Raw genomic sequence first — 6794 nt, 5'->3', positions numbered from 1 at the left:
GTCTACATATTTTGCTAACATTATTTTTTTGTTTATTATTGAAAATATAAAAATATTGATGTATATATAAATCTATGTCTGAAGTCCACGTTTTGCTGCCCTATCCTGTATATTTTAGACGTGTGCATGTAATATTGATGTGTAGCACTCTTTCTGCTTGTTTTTGATATTTCTCCCTATTATAGATGCATCCAAAATTCATAAACATGAATCATATCTGTTAAGGCTTGAATAAAATATAAACGCTGGTATGTAATAATGATTTTTTTTGGTAGTTAACACTCCAGAGACAACAATATTTATAAGTATAGAGTAGTTACGTGTGAGTGTGCTCATTGATGATTTTTGATGAGTTATCTTCTAAATTATTAACACAAAGTTTATCTTATAGTCGATGCCTAATTACTCCGGGCAATGGCAAGAATTACAGCTAGTTATTTAATTAAACGCAGAACTTACTGTAGATAATAGTTATTGACAAAAAGTAAATTAGGAATAAGAAATGAGTTAATATTAGCCTAAGGATTTTCTTATTTGCAAAGATTATAATATAGTGGAAACTAATCAAAGATGAGCACCTAGGTAGTAGCAAGATACTTAGAGACAAGGTATATATTTCATTATTTTTTCAAACCCACCAGGCCCATCTGAAGAAAATAGTCTAAATAAGTAGAGTACGTTGAGTGACCTATTTTCTATCACTGGGGTTGTCAATTAAAAGCATTTTTTAACGTGTAAGCTTATGCTTTTGTTGGCAACCAGAACAACGTTTTATTTCTCTAAGGGTGTTATCATTATTTTTTCATTCTGGTAGAGAGCATATCTCAGCATAAAGTGGAACCAGGAGTGCTTTTGCTCATCAATGATGGAGAGTAAAGCTAAGAATTTGTTAAGGAGCTATAATTGTAAGTCTACGGTGAACTCAGAGTAGAATTGAGCATCGAAAACGAAGTAATTTCTACCTTCGTTCTTTCTTGATTCGGAGTGTAGCTGGTTTTTATTTCCTTCATCTCACACTGTAACCGCAGTTGGTTCGAACCTCCATTAAGCCCAGTGCTTATTTTTAAAAAATAAAAAAAAAGTATGATAAGAAAAAAAAAGGAGTTTATTTTTTAGAAAATGCGATAAAAAAAACTAATTTGAAAAATTCCTGAATTTGAATAAAAAAAAGATTTAAATTTTAAAAAAGGTAAAAAAGAAACTGCCCCATAAATTTATCTTTACCCTAGGCCCTGCTCGCGTTTAAAAGGACCCTGAACTCAGTTTTCATCCTTATCGTTACCCAAATTAATTTTGGGCCTTATTCAATCTATTTTACATAGTGCCCAGCATTAGACAAGGGTGGGCCTGGATAGTATTATAATCTATTGGAACTACCTTTCATGAATATTCATAAAATATCTTACTAGTCATCATTATAGTTTTTAGATTTGATAAACAGGGACCGTTGATTCCATAATTCCATAAAAAATTGGCAAATATCTAGTCAACACACATTCTTATTTTCGATCAGTGTTATTATGAAAATATATTATGCTTCTTGCACATTAATGCTAACCCCTTAACTTTATATCAATGTCTAAAGCATCGTAGAATTGTTCAATTTGGAGCTTTATAATTACTTATTGTTTTCTCATGGCAGCCCAGATTCCTCGCCATGGCCTTCATGGACCTGCTAGGGTCATCCTCAACCATCTTCTTCACCTTGTCGAGAAAGTCGGTGTCCCTGACCTTCCCGTCGGCGCCCTCCTCCTTGGGTGCCCTCTTTATGGTGGCATCAACATCCCAGGTGTCCTCTAGCTTCTTACGGATACGCTGAACAGTCCGTAAATTCACTCGTAAGGTTGAAGCAATCGTTGAAGTGGAGATTTCACCTCCATTATTAACCAATGCCATGACTACGGCGGACCTCGAAAGCTCCTCGTTCCACTTATAGCTCTTTATCTCCTCATATGATGACGGCATGATGCTAACTGAACTATGTATCGTCAGCTGACGAGAATAGCTTTCCTATTTGTTCACCGGTTTTTATTTGATAATATCGTCTTCAAGTTATCAAGCTTTAAAGTAGGCAACAATTTGATCCCCGCTTCCTGTATGGCAACCTGATTTTCTTTATAAAAACCGAGTTTTGTTGAGTCTGCCGTCAGGAATAATGTTTCAGTAACCGTCTTGACAAAAATAACGTCAGGGTTGATCAAGGCAGGCACCGCTCAAGCTCAAGCCTTCAAGTATTGTATTGAAACATATGTATACTAGTATTCCTGTAAACCCCCGTTATGGCAGTGAACTCTCATGCAAAAAAACTAACAGAAGCTCTTAGAGGCCTATTTGCTTGTAAGAAAAATTACCTTCACTTGTTTTGTGAATTGGAGGAGTAAAATTATTAGGTATTCCTAAACTACCACACAAGGCAATTGATTTATTCGGATTGAGAATTGCAGCCACTACTTTTTTAAGTGATTCGAAAGATACGGAAAATAATAGAACAATGGTTTTGTGAAATTATTTACGGTCTGTACATCTATTCCAAAAAATTTGAAAATAATTATTGTGGGCTGCTTGTAGACATCATATTGGAGAAAAATTAATAACATATTAAAAGTTAAAGTATAATAAAAGTCCCAAAGTTTCTTTATTGGGAAGATTTAAAATACCATATTTTACATCATGAATCAAAATTATTCTATTATCCAACGCTTCCTTTTCCATGGTCATTGGACTTTCATCATTTTTAAAGAAATACGTCTTTCCCCTCTGTTCTTACGTATTACGTCTATTGTCAAGTTAGGATTAAAAAACACATTGTTCAACTACAAAATTCTATGAGCTGCCCCCCAAAAAAGGAGAGAATTGGACCACCCGCAAATTTATCCTTTCCGTACAAAGAAGCAAAATTATGTAGATAAAAAAAACCTTTGAAATGCTTACAATGACATGCAAATGGATTGGGATAACCAAAATTTCCACATGTACCTAAAGAAAATAAGTTTGATTTTTTTAAGAATTCGTTAGGCTAGATAGTTGGGTACAATTTTGAAAATTTAATATTATTTCTGATTTTATATTATTTACACTTGTATCTAACGCATTGGTTGTAAATGATGCCGCAAAAAGAGGAGCTAAGCATTGCAATCAATATGTAGGCGTATCAAAAAACCCAACAAACTTTATAAACATTCTTCAAGTATTCCATAATTGTCGTGATTGCATATAACAGGGAAAAAATCAATCGAATTATAAAAGATGGTATCTAACTCTATGTATTTAAAACCCATGTTGAAAGACAAAAGTAATTATTATAATTGGTTAAAAGATATATGGATTGTCCAATGTGTTAAATTTAAATGCGTCAACACAAGATATTGTCCAATCCTTGCCAAATTTAAAAAAAATCATTTAAAGGTTAAGTCTCAAGACTAGAACAAAGGTCAATCCTATCACCTAACTATTTGAAAGTAAGGAGCAGAGCGATCACCCTAATAAATATGTTCATCCATCAACCATTAGTTAATTCAAATAATGGACCCTTTTCTCAGATATAAAGTAATTTTAGATCACCTCATGTAAGTACTTCTTATTGGTAAGGGATATATTATATAAATGAGTCCTACATATATCAGATGTACATCAAATTATATCAGAAAAAGAAGTAAATATACCAAAGTAGTCTCATCTAGATTTGGGGAATATCATAATGATTATAATAAATACTTACAAAACGAATTTAATAAATAAATCATGTTAGTTGTAATCCATTTGCTTCATCAGACAAAAGTGGAAAGTAACTATGTAAGTTCAAGTGATACTGAATAAATGTCGTTTAATTTGTTTTTGACGGTTCTAATAAATATACAATATTTGTATGATGCTTCATGCTCAAATATAACGTTGTCACGTAACGTGACCAAGATTGTCCCTTCTTCCGTTGGATTCATGAATGTTATCGGAAAAATCGCATGTGGGGAGCTGTTTTATTAATGTAAGAACATTAATACTCGGATTAAAATTGAATAAAAATGGAGTTTCCAACAAAAAGGGTCCAAATTGAAAGGAGTCATTTTGATCAAAAGAAATGATTGTAGATATTTGAGCCTCCAAAAACGTGTTGACCTCTACAATACCCACGTAGTTCCCTTAGTTTGATATAAAACGGTATCAAATCCGAAATTGTTGGGATTTATTTAAAATGAAGAAAAGTCTTGGTTAGAAAAACTTTTTTATCGTCGAAATATGCCTGCTCTCAAACAACCGCAGAAGTATCAAGGAGGTACCCAAATTTTGTTTGGAAAAATTGTCCCACAAATATATTCATAAATATCACAAAAAGTTAAAATTCTGAATGGAAAGAAGATCTTTATTTGATTTTGTTAGGTACAACTTTATTAAGCAATTATATTAGTGGTATATAATAATAATTGTGTATAACAAAGATAATTATGTGGAGAGGTTCTTCAGTGTATGGCTCAAATTCCACAGTGGACATCATCCACCAAAATAATAAAAAGTAAGTACTTCTTCAAGCAACAGGAAGATAGGTACATCAGTTTTGGAATAGAAATTTTTTTTGTCTCTGTCCAAGTCGCTTTCTTGGACAAAAAAATTTTCAAAGGGGAAGTTACTATATCCGTAAATAAGAAGTTCCAAGTTGAACCAAGCCCCTGCACCTTGGCTAGTGAAACTTAAATATGGAGAATTTCCATTGGACGAACCAATTAAGGTAGCCAAAGAATATATAGGACCACTAAAACTCCTACAAATCTGGATCAAATGAATACTAAGATCCACATGTGGAATCTTGGACGGGCGTAAATTTACCGCTCAGTTACAGATCTCTGCAGGATTTACTTTCTTTGATGAAGCATGTAAAGATTGTGTGAAAATGTATAACTCGGTCACCCAAGCATTCCCTGTGTGCCTTCGTCTGTAAATACTATTTGTATTTCTAAATATGAAGGGTATAATAAATACAAAATCAAGTTATGTATCAGCCATTATTCTGATTGGATTATCTGTGAGAAGATAAAACCACGGCACTTTGCTATGGGCTTTTAAATTCCAAGGAAAATATTGCGAAAAAACACACTTTGAGAGTGAAGATAAGAATATAATATTTTAGAGGCATTTTTATAGATGTCACAGCAAGTTACCTTGTTTTTTCTATAAAAATACCGAGAGTCTATGGAAAAATATGGAGCTTGCCCTCGGATATAGTTAGGTTCATACCTTCTGCATCCAAACCCCACCTGAAAAATTTAAAGCATATTGTCAATATTTTTAGAAAGTATCAAATAAGTTATAGCATTGGGAATTTTTATTACGGTAATTTATATTATAACTTTTCAGGTCTTCTTAGTATTTGTGTCCATTTTTTGATATTTTGTTAATTCTTTTCATATTTATTTTTGCTTCCAATATTGTTAAAAGCACACTTTATACTTATATAGAACTTTTAGAATTGAGGTATAAAAAATAAGAACGGAAGTGTTGGTCTTTCTCTGGACGTCTAATTTTAAGCTAAAATATTTGTTTATATTGTTACCATGCAATTTTTCTAGATATTTAATTTAATAAAATTTAATAGTTCATAAAAAAGACCAAAGAAAAAAAAAATTTCCCGGTTAAAGGCAAACGAAACAAAAAAATATTATTTTTTCAGCAAAACTTCACTCCCGGCTACAAGGTCATAACAATCAATAGGTGTATGAAGAAAATATGGCAAGTTTATGTGGCTGGTCGATGTGGCCTCTGTCTTTACCAGTCTGCAACCCTCTTGGCTATGGGATCTGGCTTGCCATCAAGAGGAAAACCTATGTCATCTCCCATATGAATATGGATGCCCTAAAGGTTACCGTGAATAACGAGTAAGCTGACTTGTGGGAAAAATATGTGAAGAAGACCTGCAATGTCTTCTTGTATAGGATAGAGATGGAGGCCAAGTGTGGACACTTGGAGATTCAACAGCTTGTATAAAATAAAATAAATATATAATGTCTTGTTGTATTACTACTTGATTTTTTTGAGAATCATGATAAAGTTGAGCTTTAGAAAAATCACTCACAATTAGCAGGGCACACAGTCGTGTTCTGAACTTTGATTTGTTAAACATACTTAAATAACTATTTTAAATTTGTGAACATATTGCTACTATTAAATAGAAAATACTATAACACTTCGAGAAAGTGAGGTAATTGTCCGGTTACCACAAAAATTTAAGTATTTTTTCCTATTTGGAGTAGAAAGGTTCAGTTATTAAATTAAGATTACTGTATTGAGTATATTTTAACACTTCTATCTATATATTAAACAAATTTTAGATCTACTATTGCTCACTTATTTCACTGTCAATTTACGTTAGATTATGGTTACATTACAAAGATATATAGAAGAACGATAATTATTTTAAAGTGGAAGAGTTGCTAGTCGATTTCAACCATAACTCAATATTTTACATTACATTGGATAAAACATTTATGACAGACTTATTGTGAATGAGGTTCCGGTCCATGGTAGCCCATTTCTTGCCGACGGAGGGATTCATGCCTTCAACATTCGGGTGACAGATACTACAAGCCCTCCTTTCGATGTGTGGCTAGAAGTAAAAGTTGAGGGGATTCACATTGGGACTATTTGGTGGCCACATCCTCTTGTCCCAGAAAGTGATGATGTTCGATAGGAAAGTTTGAAAATTTTCGCAGTGTGCTGAAAAACGATGTTGTCGTCGAAGAAATTTGAATGGACACAGGGGAGCAACGTAAATGTACATGACTGCCGTGAGGCCAAAATACTCAGGG

The sequence above is a fragment of the Lepeophtheirus salmonis genome, chromosome 5 (assembly GCF_016086655.4).
Source record: "Lepeophtheirus salmonis chromosome 5, UVic_Lsal_1.4, whole genome shotgun sequence".
NCBI lineage: Eukaryota > Metazoa > Arthropoda > Copepoda > Siphonostomatoida > Caligidae > Lepeophtheirus > Lepeophtheirus salmonis.
Note: the sequence above shows the minus strand (reverse complement) of the source record.